This window comes from Sus scrofa, chromosome 13 (genome assembly GCF_000003025.6).
Source record: "Sus scrofa isolate TJ Tabasco breed Duroc chromosome 13, Sscrofa11.1, whole genome shotgun sequence".
Classification (NCBI taxonomy): domain Eukaryota; kingdom Metazoa; phylum Chordata; class Mammalia; order Artiodactyla; family Suidae; genus Sus; species Sus scrofa.
In genome coordinates, this window is record NC_010455.5 from 32,025,795 (window position 1) to 32,043,863 (window position 18,069).

Below are 18,069 nucleotides of genomic sequence, written 5' to 3' on the forward strand. Positions count from 1 at the left end.
TAGGGTGGGGTGTGCAGTTTTCTACAAAGGGAAAGTCTTCAACTCTCAGGACTATAGGGAGTAACAGTACCTTGCATTCACAGCCCCATCCAGCCTTGGCGTACATGGAGATGGCCACCTCCCTCTTTACTCTGCTATGCATTCCATGGGAACGGTTGGGCTCCAGTAGTGGCTTGTTAGGCCCCAAAAGGCTGGTCCAACTCTGGCCATTCAGGCCTCTTGCCTTCTAGGGCCTGAAGGAACAGAGGGTTGTGGAAACCCCAATTCTAGACAAAAAAGGAAGCCACCAATGAGGCCCAGAACTCACAGTTGTTCTGGCCTGGGAGGGAAGTGCCAAGGCTGGAAGGTTGCAGGAGCAGGTGAGCATTGGGGCCAGCCTGAGGCTCAGACCATAGCATCTCCAATTGAGTCCCAAACCTAGAGAGGCAGAGACTGGAAGGATTTTGCTGTGAGAGCTTCAGGCAAACTCTGGTTTTTGCTCCCCTCCTCCTAGGACTAAGAAGATCCTACCCCACCTTTTGGCACTAAGTAGTTGAGGTAAAGACCTTCCCTTAGCTAGAGCTCTAGGGAAGCTTGGGCATGTGGTGCTGGGTCCCTGGAGGCCAGATTGAGGCATGGTGTCTCATCTAGCAAGACCAATGCCAAAAATGAAGGGGAGTCACTCTAGCATCCATGGATGGTCAATGAGGACTAAAGAGCAGTAGCTTCTGTGTAGATGGTAAGAAGGATGAGGTCTGTGCTCACTGCTGTCTTTTGTTTTGGAAGAACATTTACATATAATTGTACAGTCAGACACTAAAATCCCCAGCAGAATTTAGGGCTGCAAAGCAGTGTCTGGTGTATGTTTGGGGGAGGGGAGGACACGCTGTAAGTTGAAGGAGTGAATGAAAGAATGTATTTTGTTTAGAAACTCATAATTTTCTGCATTTTTAGCCTTTTCAAAGAAGCTAAATTTCAGAGCTGGATTTTTTTTTTTTTTTTTTTTTTGTCTTTTGTCTTTTTGTTGTTGTTGTTGTTGTTGCTATTTCTTGGGCTGCTCCCTCGGCATATGGAGATTCCCAGGCTAGGGGTTGAATCGGAGCTGTAGCCACCGGCCTACGCCAGAGCCACAGCAACGCGGGATCCGAGCCGCGTCTGCAACCTACACCACAGCTCACGGCAACGCCGGATCGTTAACCCACTGAGCAAGGGCAGGGACCGAACCCGCAACCTCATGGTTCCTAGTCGGATTCGTTAACCACTGCACCACGACGGGAACTCCCAGAGCTGGATTTTTTAAAGTTTTAATATCTAAAGAATGATTTGGGGATTTTCCTTAGTCTTTTTTTTTTTTTTTTTTGTCTTTTTGCCATTTCTTGGGCCGCTCCCACGACATATGGAGGTTCCCAGGCTAGGGGTCGAATTGGAGCTGTAGCCGCCAGCCTACGCCAGAGCCACAGCAACGCGGGATCCGAGCCGTGTCTTCGACCTACACCACAGCTCATGGCAACACTGGATCGTTAGCCCACTGAGCAAGGCCAGGGATCGAACCCGCAACCTCATGGTTCCTAGTCGGATTCGTTAACCACTGCGCCACGACGGGAACTCCCCTTTTTTTTTTTTTTTTTTTTTTTGTGGATTTTCCTTAGTCTTTACTTCTTTTTCTGGTCTGTATGAAGTTTGGAGCCCATGAATTTAAGTTTAAAGAATCAAAGGGAAGGAGTTCCTATCATGGTGCAGTGGAAATGAATCTGACTAGTATCCATGAAGATGCAGGTTCGATCCCTGGTCTTGCTCAGTGGGTTGGGGATCCAGTGTTGCCATGAGCCATGGTATAGGCCACAGATGAGGCTTGGATCCCACATTGCTGTGGGTATGGTGTAGGCCAGTAGCTGCAGCTCTGATTCCACCCCTAGCTTGGGAACTTCCATATGCTAGGGTGAGGCCTAAAAAAAAATATCACAGGGAGTTCCCATTGTGGCTCAAGGGTTATGAACCTGACTAGAATCTATGAGGATGCAGGTTTGATCCCTGGCCTCATTCAGTGGGTTAAGGATCTGGTGTTGCCACAAGCTGCTGTGGAGGTTGCAGATGAGACTGGATCAGGTGTTGCTGTGGCTGTGGGGTAGTCTGGCAGCTGCAGCTCTGATTCAAACCCTTCCATATGCTGCAGTTGTGGCCCTAATAAGAAAAGTAAAAGAATCGCAAACAGGTATGTGCATTTGGGAGATGGGTCATTCTTTTTTTTTTTTTTTTGCTTTTTAGGGCCGCACTGGTGGCATATGGAAGTTCCTAGGCTAGGGGTCAAATCAGAGCTACAGCTGTCAGTCTACGCCACAGCCACAGCAATACCGGATCTGAGCCTTGTCCGTGACTATAACATGGCTCACAGTAAAGCAGGATAGCACACTCACTGATAGAACCTGCATCCTCACGGATACTAGTTGGATTCACTAGTTGGATTCGTTTCTGCTGAGCCTAAAGGGGAACTTCCGGGGCATTCATTTTTTCTCTCTCTGGAGTCTGCTTCTCCCAGTCTTTCCTAAGGAGAGGAAGAAAGCAGGGGAAACCCAGTTCCACCAGGATCCCATGAGCAACCTCTGGCAGGCAGTAGCCAATTCTGTGTTCAGAATGTAATAGCTGACAAGAGTGCGGGCCTGGAATTCCAGCCTGGCCACAGGCCCAGGAAGGGATGGACACATTCTGCACAGGGAACAGAGTCCACCACAGGTCCCATACCCCGACCCGTTGAGTAATTGTTCAGGTCTAGTAACTGAAGCATCTGAGGCCTTTGAGGTGTGGGGGGGTGGCTAGGTAAGCCCTAGGGACAGTGAGAGCGTCTGTAGGAGCCTCCCCTTTAAGGGAGACAGACCTCAGCAGTAACTACCCGCCTTTCTTCCCCCCACCCCCTGAAAGAATGCGGGCCTTGAGTGAGTGACCAGAGCCAGCGGGTCAGAGCTATTTCTGGCGCCTGAGGAGCATCGGATTCCGGGTGTTGAGGGCAGGAGGAGGGGACGAGGGTCAGGCCCGAGCCACTTCCTGGACGCCCCCGCCTGCTGGGGGCACCCGGAGAGGGGCGCGGCTCCCTGCCCTTCCGGTCCTCGCCTCAGTTTCCTCATTAGTATAGGAGGCGGGCAACCGGGCCATCATCGTTTGCAATTTAGAGGACGCTTCCTGAGTGTTTTCTTGGCTTAGAAGTACCTGATCTGCGTTAGAGAGAAATCAGCAGGGCCAAAGGCAGTCTATGGATGGCTAGTTGCGGCAGGGCCAGTCATTAAGCCTGACCACCCGGGTAGGTTGGATGATTCTCAGCGGCTCAAATGCCTGAGGTTGGGCGCGGCGCCCCTCCCCCGCTCCCAGGTCTGAGAGCTCCCCGAGACGCGGACAGCTTGGGGCGTGTTCTAGGGGCGGACTTGGCTCGCCGCGGGGCGGGATTTCCAGGATGGGGCGTGTCTTTTCGGGTGGGGGCGTGGCGGGCCAATAGGCAGAGCGACGCTGGCGCGGGCGGGGGCGGAGCCTTTGCGCGGGTGCGGCGCTCTGCGGGGCGGCCGACGCAGGCAGAAGCGGGCGTCGCGGGGACTGTCGGTCGGCGCCGCACGGAGCTGGCCGCGGGATTGGCTGCAGCACTCGCGTGTCAGGGGGTTGCTAGGCTCCGGCCGCGCGCCCCGCCCTCGCGCTCGGCGCCCTCTCACCGCTCGGTACGTGCTCGCGCTGAGGCTGCGGTGCGGCGCTCGCGCTCCTTGGGCTCGGCGGCGGCGGCGCGGCAGCGGCAGCGGCAGCGGCAGCGGCAGCATTGCTCCGAGTCCCCGGGGAGAGGCGACGGAGTCTTGCGGCCCGGAAGAGCGAGCACCTGCTGCAGCCCACTAGCCGGGGCTCGGTGAGTGCGCCGCCGGTCCCCCGCCGCCGTCCTAGCCTTCCGAGGAACACCTGCTGCTGCTCGCTGTTTGGCCCGGGGCGGCGACACGGTCGCGGACGTCCTTGCGGGTGAGGCGGCGGCTCGGCTGGGGTAGAGCCATCCCGTTGTTCTCGGCCCTTCAGGCCAAGGCTGGGGGCGTCCGACGTCCGGGCCCAGGCTGCGCGCCGCGGTGATGGGCCAGGCCTCAGCCCGGAATGCGCTCGCGGGAGCGAGGGGCCTGCGCGTCGGCCGCGGGCGTGTACGACCTGCGGACTGCCTCCCGGGCTTCCACAGAGGGTCGCGCGGCCCAGTTTGGCCAGAGCCAGAGAATGGGGCGTTGAGCCCCCGCGGGAGGCAGGGAAGAGTGCCACAGCTGCTGGGTCTTGGAGCACTCAGAGCTCTGGGGTCACCCGTCCACACACGTATACACTTGGGTTTCTTCGGAAGCCTGCTACTACCTTTTCGTCTTTTTATTAGGTATTGGAAAACCGTATTCTCCCGCGGGTATATTTGGAAAATGTCTTCAGAGAAAATGCTCTCTCGGTTTAGAATCCTTTTGCCATAAATTCCAAGTTAATTTCATACAAACAACTACTAATTTAAAATGCATATTTTAGTCTCTGTGACTTGAGAAGCTCTTAGGTTTGTGAACTTAGTTCAGAACCAGTTTTAATGGTGACCATGCATGAAGTTTTGCTTTGGCGAGAGCTGCAGCCTGGGACAGCTCGGTTATAGCCTAGAGTTCTAAGTTAAGAGTAGGGCCTGCTGTTTCCTTAAATAAGCAAGCAGGCATGGTTCCTGGCATGGAAGCCAGACTCTGTGCAGGGAGGGTGGTGTTTATAGGACATAAGTCCAGATAAAGAAGAGTTGGATGTGCTACCAGGTGTTTTGAAGTTTGGTGTAGATGGGATGTTATAACTTTATCAAGTTGTTCTGTGCTTAGTGTTCGGAGACATAATTTTGGAATGTCCCCTTTTAAAAAAGAATTCAACATTGGAGGCATAGTGTGAATATGGAGAAGCTGAATTAAACTTGGTTTGCCTTGGAGTCTAGGAATAAGAGCTCCTGGCCTGCATGCTTAAAGGAGTTTGAGAAGCCATTTGAGGAGGGAGTTGGATGCCTAGTGTGAGCCAGCTCAAGGTCTGTGGGATACTCTCAAAAGTAAAAGTACTATATAGGCACACATCTGGTTGGAACATGAACGCTTGTGTTGTTATGTGCCTCTGTTTAAAGAGGCTGAAAAATTTATTTGGCAAAATGCATTCATTTATTTAACAAATATTTGGCTTCACTACTTAGCAAATACTGTGACAAGTCCAGGGGATCCACATGAAAGAGGCTGATTCTGCTCATAAGGAACTCAGTTTTGTGGACAGTGGGGCATGGGGAACCTATGATTGATAGTGTCTGCCGCACTAAGTGTCCCACCACTAACATGGTGTTTTGGGAGCCTGAGGAGAGAGGGAATTCCTGAGTTGATTCTTGCAGGGCCAGCAGGAATTAGCCAGGGGACAGCAAGGTCCCAACACAGAAGAACCACATGTATATGAGTGCCTAAAATAGCACTTGTGAGTCCTCCAGCTTGGCAGGTGGGAGCCCTAGACCTTTCTTACTGAGCTCAGGAGTTCACATTTCATACTCAAGGTGCAGGAAAGCTTTTCCTCAGTGGAGTGGCATGGTCCAGACCTCTGTTTAGAAAGATCTTGCTGGTGGCCCCATAGGTAGTAGCAGGGAGGGGTGGGAAAAGGACCTCTGGCTGTGAGGGCAGCCAATAAAGGAGCAATGAGGGAGGAGGAGGCAGCTCTGGAGACTGGCTGAAAAGTTTGAGCAAAGGGGATACCAAGCTGTGATGGGGGAGGAGACTGCATTCTGGAACGTGTGGGCCAGAAGATTGAGCGTGACCAAGAATTTAAACCACCTCTTCTGCAAGTTTGCTGGTGTCTCTTAAACAATGAATATGATGGAGTTTGGAGGGACCTTGGGGCCACTTAGACTGGGATTGTTGTTTAGAAAAGGAGAAGCATGGCATTTGTTTATTAAAAACTTTAAACAACCTTATTTCTTACTTTAGCTGGGGGCATTGCTTTTCCTCTTGGGCAGACAGGGCTGGTATATTAACCTCTGAGAGTAAATGTGTATTCATCCTTGTTGTGACACATGAGAGCATGTTCAGTCTTTTAACTTCACAGTTGTTCCAGCCTTTTCCTGAGCCCTGGGTCAGTGATGCGATGGATCTACATCAGCCACAGTTGAGGGTCTTCTGTGTTTCTGCTGTATATGCATCATTGCTAACGTTTGTGAGAATCCTTGATAGTGGCCTAACAAACTGAGTCACAGATGAAGGAGTGTTCCCACAGTCACACAACTGTTAAGTGTCAGAATTAGGATTCAAACCTAGTTTGAACGTTTTGCTATATCAATCTGTGTTTGTGTTGCATCAAACTGATAATGGTGGCCTCAGTTGGGTCCTTCTCTGGCAGAGACCAAGCCCAGGTGTCTGGTGGTGGGCAGAATGCCAGGATGAGATCCCACATGGAATTCCAGGAACATACTGTCAGGGACCATTTTCAGAAACCTAGGGCTGGTCGGAGCCTTCTTGAGGCCTGTGCTGGTTGCTCTGGCACCATGCTGAAGTAAGCCCAGGAACTTGGGTTCTAGGATGGGGAAGGCCGACTTTAGGGGAGAACTACATTTGAGCTAGACATTCAGGAAGGGTTAATGGATTGGTGAAGGAGTGGTGTCAAGAAGGTCACAATTAGGGATTCCTGTTGTCGTGCAGTGGAAATGAATCCTACTAGGAACCATGAGGTAGTGGGTCTGATCCCTGGTCTTGCTGTGTGGGTTAAGGATCTGGCGTTGCCATGAACTGTGGTGTAGGCCAGCAGTTGTAGCTGTAGTCAGACCCCTAGCTTGGGAACCTCCATATGCTGCAGGTGCGACCCTAAAAAGCAAAAAAAAAAAAAAAGAAAAAAGAAAAAAAAGTCACAATTATGTGGAATAAAAAGAGGTGAGCAGAGGAAAGGGGTGGGAGGGTGAAGACTGGAGGTTTTTCTGTATATTCTGGAAGGTTGGGTTAGAGTCAGAATGCCACATGGAGGAGTTTGGTGTTATTTAAGAATGGGGAACCTTGAAGGTCACAGAGCACAGCTGTGGTGGGGTCAGCTTTTCCAGTGTGAATGTGGAAGCTGGGCTGGACTGGAGGCAGGTTGGTTACTGCTGTGGTTCAGTGGGAAGATAGTGGATTTGAACAAGAACATTGGTTAGCAAAGGAGTGGAGAGATAAAGGGGATTCACGATGAGCCAGTTCAGTAGAGGGACCTGGGTGATACAGGGACCTGGCAGGGGTCTACCATTCAGTGGAAGGGCAGGAGGTTTACAGTGAAATGAGGATGTAAGGCTGCGTCAGCTGAGTGTTGGTGAGGACTTGAGAAACTTGGAATAGAAAGGGGCTCCTAGACTGTAGGTAGGAAGGCTTGAGTCTGTGACAGGCAGGCAAGATGGTGAGAAAGAGGTGAACTTATGAAAGAGAAAGTATGATTTGTTAACCCACTTGGTAAGTAGAGGAACAGTGCTGTTTTGTTTTGTTTGTCTTTTTGTCTTTTCTAGGGCTGCGCCTGATATGTGGAGGTTCCAGGCTAGGAGTCTAATCAGAGCTGTAGCTGCCCACCTGTGCCGCAGCCACAGCAATGCTGGATCTGAGCTTCGTCTGTGACCTACACCACAGCTCATGGCAACGCTGGGTCCTTAACCCACTGAGTGAGGCCAGGGATCAAACCCAAAACCTCATGGTTCCTAGTTGGATTTGTTAACCACTGAGCCACGACAGGAACTCCAGGTTTGTTTTTCTTTTTAGGGCTGCACTTGTGGCATATGGAAGTTCCCAGGCTGTGCCACAGGCACAGCAATGCCAGATCCGAGCCTGAGCTCATAGCAATGCCGAATTCTTAACCCACTGGTCGAGACTAGGGATTAAACCTGCATGCTCATGGGTGCTAGTCAGGTTTGTAACCCACTTAGCCACAAGGGGAACTCCCAGGAATGTTTTCAAAATGTCTACAGTTTTGGGGACTCAAAATTACAGCAGTGGGAATGTAGTTTTAGTCTGGATTTATTTAAAGAATTGCCACTGGCTCTCAGATTTGACCTGTGGCGAGGCAAACTAAAGGTGGCCTGAAGTTGGAGTCCTTTTACCTGTGCTTGCCTTTGTTTTGGCCTTGCTCAAGCCATGTGTAAGTTCCTAGGACAGGGATCAAACCATTGCTATAGCAGTGACCCAAGCTGCTGCAGTGACAATGCCGGATCCTTAACCTGCAGTACCACGAGGGCACCCTCTGTGCTTGCCTTTTTGAGCTGGGTTTATTTTGGTCATAGGGTTCCCTCCCCACTCCCCAGCATGTGGAAATTTCCAGGCAGAGAAATTCCCACCTGTTCTACAGCAGTGATGATGCCAGATCCTTAACCCACTGAACTACCAGGGAACTCCATGGTCATAGCCGCCTTCTTCTTTTTTTTTTTTTTGGTCTTTTTAGGGGCATATGGAGGTTCCCAGGCTAGGGGTCAAACTGGAGCTGTAGCTGCTGGCAACAGCCATAGCCACAGCCGCAACCACAGCGACACCAGATCTGAGTCTGCAACCTGTACACAGCTCACAGCAATGCCAGCTCCTTAACCCACTGAGTAAGGTGTCATGTGTCCTCATGGATACTAGTCAGATTCATTTCCGCTGAGCCACAGTGGGAACTCCAGTCATAATCTTCTTGATAAGAGGCACATAACTAGCCCAGTGGAATGGCAGGCAGTGATAGACTTCTTTTGTGGTTAGGCAAGAATAAGAGTAAGGGCTCGGGTTTTTTCCTAGCCAGTTTAGAAAGTCAGCAATGAGAGGTTTGATTCAATATTCCAGCTTCTGGGGTGCATTGTTTAAATTTGAACCGCTGTAGAGTGTGACTGCATGGAGACTGGAGGCTTCCAGAGTATCTAAGAAGTAAGAAATGCTTGTGTGAACATCCAGCCATCCAGATGGGGACTAGAGTATTGAACTTTAAGGGAACTCAAAGAGAATACATTCAGATACTGTGGTCTTCACTGTGTCCTGTGTATTGGTCGGGGATTTCTCCTTCCTTTTCTGGAGTAAGTTTTTTCTCTCCTTCATGTTTAAAGAGTGTTACTAGCATTACTGTGCTGTTGGTTCTTTTTTTTTTTTTTTTTTTTTTTTTGGTCTTTTTGCTATTTCTTGGTCTTGGGCCGCTCCCGTGGCATATGGAGATTCCCAGGCTAGGAGTCCAATCGGAGCTGTAGCCACCGGCCTACACCAGAGCCACAGCAACGCGGGATCTGAGCCGCGTCTGCAACCTACACCACAGCTCACGGCAACGCCGGATCGTTAACCCACTGAGCAAGGGCAGGGACCGAACCCGCAACCTCATGGTTCCTAGTCGGATTCGTTAACCACTGCGCCACGACAGGAACTCCTGCTGTTGCTTCTTAAGCCCATCTTTCTCCGATTTTTCTGTGTTGACACTTCAGTCTGGAGTAAGGTAATGGTGGTTTTGAATACACTAGCGATTAATCTGGTTGTTTCCCAGTAGGTCTTTGTGCATCCATGCCTTTGAGTATTAATTTAAAACAGTCTTCCTGTGGGTTGCATAACTTGCTTTGTCTTTTGACCGTCTTCACTCTGATCGTTAGTCGGTAATATTGCTCAGATAGCAGTTTCTATAAATAGAATTTTAGAGTAGTTTACAAAATTACACCAGCCGGAGGGCTTAATTTAGCCTTAATAAATAGGGTTTCCCATTTTCCTATTTCTTAGGTTTGATAGCTAAGCATTTTCTTAGCCTTGCTCTGGGCCCACAGTGAAAGGATTGGTGGGATACAGTGGTAAAATAATCATAAACTGAGGGTGTCTAAGTTGGTGAAACTGTTTTGTGTCCTCTGTCAAAGTGAAGTAAATCTAAATGAAACTCTTGCAGTATATTGACTTAATTTATATTTTATTTTATTTATTTTTTTTTGCTATTTCTTGGGCCGCTCCCACGGCATATGGAGATTTGCAGGCTAGGAGTCCAATCGGAGCTGTAGCCACCGGCCTACACCAGAGCCACAGCAACGCGGGATCTGAGCCGCGTCTGCAACCTACACCACAGCTCACGGCAACGCCGGATCGTTAACCCACTGAGCAAGGGCAGGGACCGAACCCGCAACCTCATGGTTCCTAGTCGGATTCGTTAACCACTGCGCCACGACAGGAACTCCTGCTGTTGCTTCTTAAGCCCATCTTTCTCCGATTTTTCTGTGTTGACACTTCAGTCTGGAGTAAGGTAATGGTGGTTTTGAATACACTAGCGATTAATCTGGTTGTTTCCCAGTAGGTCTTTGTGCATCCATGCCTTTGAGTATTAATTGCTCAGATAGCAGTTTCTATAAATAGAATTTTAGAGTAGTTTACAAAATTACACCAGCCGGAGGGCTTAATTTAGCCTTAATAAATAGGGTTTCCCATTTTCCTATTTCTTAGGTTTGATAGCTAAGCATTTTCTTAGCCTTGCTCTGGGCCCACAGTGAAAGGATTGGTGGGATACAGTGGTAAAATAATCATAAACTGAGGGTGTCTAAGTTGGTGAAACTGTTTTGTGTCCTCTGTCAAAGTGAAGTAAATCTAAATGAAACTCTTGCAGTATATTGACTTAATTTATATTTTATTTTATTTATTTTTTTTTGCTATTTCTTGGGCCGCTCTCACGGCATATGGAGGTTCCCAGGGTAGGGGTCTAATTGGAGCTGTAGCCACCGGCCTACGCCAGAGCCACAGCAACGCGGGATCTGAGCTGCGTCTGCAATCTACACCACAGCTCACGGCAACGCCGGATCGTTAACCCACTGAGCAAGGGCAGGGACCGAACCCGCAACCTCATGGTTCCTAGTCGGATTCGTTAACCACTGCGCCACGACAGGAACTCCTAATTTATATTTTAAAAGGAGGATTTCAGTGGGAATAATCAGCTGAATATAAAAAAAAAATCACTTTTGTTATGCATTGTCCTGAACATCATAGGTTGTATTTATTTATTTATTATTTTTTTTGCCTTTTTGCCATTTCTAGGGCCGCTCCTGTGGCATATGGAGGTTCCCAGGCTAGGGGTCTAATTGGAGCTGCAGCTGCCGGCCTACACCAGAGCCACAGCAACGTGGGATCCAAGCAGTGTCTGCAACCTACACCACAGCTCACAGCAACACCGGATCCTTAACCCACTGAGCAAGGCCAGGGATCGAACCCATAATCTCATGGTTCCTAGTCAGATTTGTTAACCACTGAGCCACAATGGGAATGCCCCATATGTTGCATTTAATAGCACTGAGGTTTCCCTTCTTAATTATACCTTCTTGAGCTAATTTTTTTTTTTTTTTAAATACCAGTCTAAATTTTAGGCATTGGGATTAATTTTATATCTTTGAAGCTGTTTATAATTTTGGCCCTGGATTGAGTGAACAGAAAAAAATTTCACTTTCTTATTACCTGTTGACAATAAAGGGTGACTGATTGGTGGTGTGGACAAGAGACTGAGCAGCATTTCCCACTTCCCTGGTGGTGGTCATTGTGGTATATATAATCCTCTTTTGGTTGTGGGCATTCACCAATATTGGTTCCTTCTTTTCCTGCAGGGTCTCTGCTCTCCAGGAAGATAAGCCTATTAAAACAGCCTAGCTATAGGAGGTGAGGTAAGGTACTTGAAAATGAAGATTTCTGCAAAAGAAAGATGATGAATAATCATGTACTTGGTAAAATGATCATGGAATTTTAAAATACTATAGTGGGGGAAAAGCTGTATTAAATAATACATATGTTTAAAACAAGAAATGTGGACGATAGGAGTAGAAAGGGAAGGAAAAATCCCCCTTGTCCTCCCAACTTTATTTTCTCTTTAAATAGGAAATGTCGACACATGATACAAACTCAAAAAGTTCGAAAGGATTATACAAGGGAAAGAAATCTTTCTACCCATTCCCTCAGTCCCTACTTCCCCTCCCTAGGAGCAGCTGTTATCCTGATTCCTGGGTGTCCTCCAGAGATGGCCCTTGGGCAGCACTTTTACTCAGTTTAGGTTAGAATATAAATTTAATTTTTAATCTTGCTTTTCTCCTCCTAGAATTGCAGCATGATCATTGTTCTATAAACACAACATTTCGAATGGTTAACGTGTCCCTAGTCCTTAAACAGTTGTTAATCTTGCTTTGTTTACCGTATGTAATGTTGCAGTTAACATCTTTGTGCATAAATTTTTTTAGAATCTTTTTTTTTTTTTTTTGTCTTTTTTTTTGCTATTTCTTGGGCCGCTCCCGCGGCATATGGAGGCTCCCAGGTTAGGGGTTGAATCGGAGCTGTAGCCACCGGCCTACGCCAGAGCCACAGCAACGCGGGATCCGAGCCGCGTCTGCAACCTACACCACAGCTCACGGCAACGCCAGATCGTTAACCCACTGAGCAAGGGCAGGGACTGAACCCGCAACCTCATGGTTCCTAGTCGGATTCGTTAACCACTGTGCCACGACGGGAACTCCTTTTTTTTTTTTTAAATCACCACAATATTAAATACAAAACTTTTGGGAAAAGTGTGACATAATTTAGAGTTTTGGAGGCGTACATCTATAATGTCAAATAAGACAGATTTATATTGATTTTTATTTTTAAGCACTGTGTACTTTTTCTGTAGTTCTTTTTCAGTGACTTGCATGGGTATGCAATTTTTATAGCCACATAGAGGCCCAGACTCCGTATTCCCTGCCATTGGGGGTGTGTGTAGCCACAGATTCATTCTTCCTGAGGCATACGCTAAGTATAGGGGAGTGTGCCAGTTGGGGAGCTCACGGACAAGTGAAACACTTGGAAAGATGTGTCATACTTAGGGAAAGAGGTGCCAGTGCCCAGCTTGGTCCAGTTTTGGCATTTGCTCTTCATTTCTATGAATGTTGAGTTTTTGTGTGTGGAGTATGGGAATCAACAAATAAGCACTGTTTACAGAGTTCTTCCTAATGGCTGGTGTATATATATTGAAACAGATTCATGGAATTGGAAGATGCTTGTTTTGGCAAATGTCGCACTTGTCTCTGTTTTACTTTTCACTCTTCTGGGAGCATTTTCCCCATGCATTCCAGGGGTTGGTATGGGATTACTTAAGAAGATTCCAAAGCCTGTGAACCAGTTCTGCCTTGGTTTTCATAAATACCTCTCTTAACTAGCTTAGCAGTTCTCCAGGGAGGGTTGATTCTATAGCCAGTTTTTGCAAAGAAAAGTGATAAAGTCAATAATAGAATTGCAAATACTGTTTCCTTTTTATTTGACTATTAATCACAACCTGGTATATCATCCGTATTTTGGGCTCTTACACTATAAAATGATTTCATAAGACTTGCATCTCTTATCACTGAAAATGTCCTTTGTATATTCCTACTTGAGCTGGTATGTTGTGTTTTTATCGGACCCACCCTGACCTTAGGGAGCCTTGCTTATTGGGTTTTTAAATAATGGAGACTAACCTGAAAAGTTAGTGGATTTTTGAGCAGGGGTGGATTCTGGTTCTTATGAAAAACAAGGAAGTGTAGAGAACTTTGCTCTACCTGTTATGTTAAACATGCCTGAATAAGTGCCTTATATTTTCAGATTTTTACTTGGGAAGATTGAATTGCCTGAGTAGAAAAATATGGTAGGAGGAGACTAGAAGAGAGCTCTTTATTAAAGATCTAAAAATAGAATTCATTAAAGTCACAAATAGATAATAGTAGGACTCATGTCTCCTACTTTCCTTCTCTGGATTGTACTACCAGCTGTTGCTTCTGCTTACCTGGAAAAGATCACAATATTTTGTCAGAAGGGTCAATAGTGTAGACTTAACATACTGTGTTTGCCAGTCTGAACATGTGCTTTCCAGTTTTAAAAGTAGTTTAAAAATTGACTGGATTCCTTGGCACTGGGCAAAAATCCTTAGCCGGAAAAGTTGATTCTTCTGCTTGTAGTGCCAGCCCTGGGCTGACAGGGCCTGTGGGTCCCCTGTCCGCTCAAAGCCCTGACTTTTTTTTAACCCCTTCTGGTTGGGCACTGCTGACCAGAGAGAGGACTCCTCTATAGGTCATCTAATCCACATGACTTAATCTATTGGCACCTCAGGTCTCCCTTCTGGTTTTTTTTAGGAGGGGTCCTTTTAGATTTTCACAGCTGGAAGAAAATGGCTGCTTAGGCTTTCTTCTCATGCAGGCATCTGATGCCCTGAGCTGCCTGTGCCCTTTCCCTCCATGTGAGGGGGTGAAGGAATGTCCTGGCTTCCTCCTCCTCTCCTGCCATGAGCTTCCAGGGAGAATGGGGCCCATTGTGGGCTCTGCCCACAAGCACAGCCCTCCACTTCAGTGTCAGGCCTGCCGTAGTCCCTCTGTTCAGTCTGCTGTGGTTATGGGATGCCGAGGGGCCAGAAACACAGCATACAGTCATTTTCTCACATGCTGACCTGCTGTTCAGGAGTGTTCTTGGGGATGGTGCTTGTGCATTGTTTGCCTCTGGGTCTGCCCTATGATTTTGTCACATCCTGGTAAACATTCTTGTGGACCCTTTTGTAGGCCTGAGCTCACTCTTGTGGTAGATCTCAGGCCATATTTGGAGAGGCAGGCCTGCTGCTCCCAAGGGTGACTGAGTGCCAGGTCACAGGAGGCTGGGCAGTCTCTCCAGGCCTTTCTTGTGTTTCGAAATCTGCTGGGAAGCATAGGATTAATCTGTATGTGAGTTAAATAGGACTTCAGAATCTTGTTTTTCAAATCAGTTTTGGCCTTCTCTTTATATCAGTAAGACTGGGAAGAAACATATTTTGTTTTGTTTTTGTTTTTGTTTTTTTTTGGTCTTTTTGCTATTTGGGCCGCTCCCGCGGCATATGGAGGTTCCCCGGCTAGGGGTCTAATTGGAGTTGTAGCCATTGGCCTACACCAGAGCCACAGCAATGCGGGATCCGAGGCGCGTCTGCAACCTACACCACAGCTCACGGCAATGCCGTATCCTTAACCCACTGAGCAAGGGCAGGGACCAAATCTGCAACCTCATGGTTCCTAGTCGGATTCGTTAACCACTGCGCCACGACGGGAACTCCGGAAGAAACATATTTTGGCCTTAACTGTAGGACTGGTTTGAAGATGTGACATGCCAGAATGTTGGGTAGGAAAAGCTGGAGAGATGCAGCTTTTTAAAAAACAGGTTTATTCTGGATGTGGGAGCTCTCCCCTCATATCAGACTGCCTTACCCATCAGAAAGTTTTTCTCCTGACCCCAGGCGAGTGTGTCCCTGGAAAAGAATGTAAGAGATAAGTATGGTTTTGATGAGTGGACAGATAGAGACCACTGGCTGCTTCTTTTTTGAGGTATTGGCTTCAGATAAGGAGCCAGATGTGTGGTCAGCTGTTTAGCAGGTTCTGTGAAGGTAAGTGAATGAGCTGGTAGTGGTGGTGGGGATGGGAAAGGCCTGGTCAGGTCCTCCTGGAGTTGGTGATGGGCTTCTTTACATGAGGTCTATATGATTGCATGGAGGGCTGCTGAGAAATTTGCACCTCTAAGGAGTTCTCTTGTGGCACAGTGGGTTAAGGATCTGGTGTTGTCACTGCAACAACTCAGGTCAATGCTGTGGGTTCCATCCCTGGCCTGGGAACTTCCAAATGCTGTGAGTGTAGCCAAAAAAAAAAAAAAAAAAAAATTGCTCCTCTAAAACTTAGGTTGACTTGAGAAATTGTTCTTATATTTAAAAAAAATTCCTTTTTTTTTTTTTTGCTTTTTAGGGCTGTGGCATATAGAATTTCCTAGGCTAGGGGTTGAAATTGGAGCTACAGCTGGGGCCCGTGCCACAGCCACAGTTGTAGGATCCCAGTGGCATCTGCAAGCTATACCATACCTCACTGCAATGCCGGATCCTTAAACCACTGAGCGAGGCCAGGGATTGAACCTGTGTCCTCAGTGATGCTAGGCGAGTTCATTTCCGACGGGAACCAAAAACTGCATTCTTTCCATGATGCTTCAGTATGTACAATTTCTTTGTGCTCTGTGGGAGTGTCCTGTGAAAGGAGCAGCTGGCACTGCACTGCCCTGGATATTTACCTTCCTCCTACTTTTTTTTTCCCTTTTATTACAGGAAAAAATTTTTTTTAGGAGTTCCTGTCTTGGCACAGCAGAAACGAATCTGACTAGGAACCATGAGGTTGTGGGTTCAATCCCTGGCCTTGCTCAGCGGGTCAAGGATCTGGCATTGCTGTGAGCTGTGGTGTAGGTCACAGACTCGGCTCAGATCTGGCGTTGCTGTGGCTCTGGCGTAGGCTGGTGGCTACAGCTCCAATTTGACCTCTAGCCTGGGAATCTCCATATGCCGTGGATGTGGCTCTGAAAAGACAAAAGACAAAAAAAAATTTTTTTTTTAGCCTATTTTATCCTTCTGATCAGAGTGATGTTTCCTTCTCTGTTTTAGGATTGGGAGTGGCATTAGTTTTTATCGAATAAAGGAATAAAACATATTTGCCATGCTGAGATCACACTGCAAGTGCCAGCACTTGTTAGGAAATGGTATTGAGTTTTTTAAAGGACAACTGATCTTTCAGGTAGTGCTTGGTCATGCTGTGGTATTTTGGGTCATGACTTCCAAGATATGAGGCCTGTCCATTGAAGGTCCTTGCTTTTTTGCAAGACAGGTAAGTTTTTTGGCACAAGCGTAATGAGATTGGACAATGGGAGTTCTCTTCATGGCTTAGTGGTTAACGAACCCTACTAGGATCCATGAGGATGCAGGTTTGATCCCTGGCCTCCCTCGGTGGGTTAAGGATCCGGTGTTGCTGTGGTGTAGGTCGCAGATGTGGCTTGGATCCCGTGTTGCTGTGGCTGTGGTATAGGCCAGCAGCTGTAGCTCCGATTTGACCCCTAGCCTGGGAACCTCCATATGCCTCCAGTGTGGCCCTAAAAAGCCAAAAAGAACAAAAAAAAAAAGATTGGACAGTGAAAACACTGAGTACCCTCAGCAATAGAAATTTGGGCCTGAGGAGGGAATCTGCCAGAGGTACTGAGTCCCCTGGAAGCCCCCTGTCCTAAATGTGGCATTAAGTAAGGTCTTTGACCTCTCTGCTCGGTAAAATTGGCGTAGAATGTCCTCCCCATGGGCTGCCGAGGAGGAAGTGGCAGCTTCTTGGTAATGTGCCCTACACCTATCCCTAATTGCTACTTACTATTACACTTGTCCTTTTTCTTCTGTAAACCTAGAATCTAATATTTAATAAAGGCTGGACATATTTCTTAGATTGTGATGGGTTCAGGGGTGTTTTTTATTGTCTTAAAATTACCTATGTAATAGATTATATTTTATATGCACCAAATAGTATCTCATTAAAAAAAAACAAAAACAACACCCTTGGAGTTCCCGTCGTGGCTCAGTGGTTAACGAATCCTACTAGGAACCATGAGGTTGTGGGTTCGATCCATGGCCTTGCTCAGTGGGTTAAGGATCCAGCGTTGCCATGGGCTGTGGTGTAGATTGCAGACACTGCTCGGATCCCGCGCTGCTGTGGCTCTGGCGTCGGCCGGCAGCTGCAGCTCCAATTAGACCCCTAGTCTGGGAACCTCCATGTGCCACAGGAGCTGCCCTAGAAATGGCAAAAAGACAAAAAAGAAACCAAAAAAAAACCCCCAAAAAACAACAAAAAAACCCACCCTAGAGGTGAACCCCTTGGTACCTCCCAGGAAGCGGCTCTATCTTGACTGCTTGCTCACCTGTGGAGCTTTGAGTACTGGTGGTATCTTACTGGGGCACGTGGTCCATGGAGACATTTTACTCATCAAGATGAATAAAGGAAAAAAGTAGTTTGAGAACCAAGTAGTTTTGTTAACTAGACAGAATTGTTTTTATATATATATATATATATATATATATATATTTTTTTTTTTTTTTTTTTTTTTTTGGTCTTTTTGCCATTTCTTGGGCCGCTCCCGCGGCATATGGAGGTTCCCAGGCTAGGGGTTGAATCAGAGCTGTAGCCACCGGCCTACACCACAGCCACAGCAATGCAGGATCCGAGTCGTGTCTGCAACCTACACCACAGCTCACGGCAATGCTGGATCCTTAACCCACTGAGCAAGGGCAGGGATGAACCCGTAACCTCATGGTTTTTAGTCGGATTCGTTAACCACTGCA

General features: G+C 47.5%; 1 protein-coding gene across 19 annotated transcripts in view; it reads left to right on the forward strand.

The window, feature by feature from the left end:
- DAG1 (dystroglycan 1) overlaps positions 2,225–18,069 on the forward strand; it is a 64,432-nt gene continuing 48,587 nt past the window's right edge. For 2 of the 19 annotated variants that reach the window (XM_021068752.1, XM_021068751.1), the window contains exons 1-2: positions 3,693–3,856; positions 11,537–11,593. The gene's annotated coding sequence lies outside the window, so the exon portion shown is untranslated. Of the gene's footprint in view, positions 3,272–3,482; positions 3,964–11,536; positions 11,594–18,069 lie in introns of those variants that run through there. The other 17 variants (XM_021068740.1, XM_021068743.1, XM_021068747.1 and 14 more) reach the window with 17 other exon arrangements.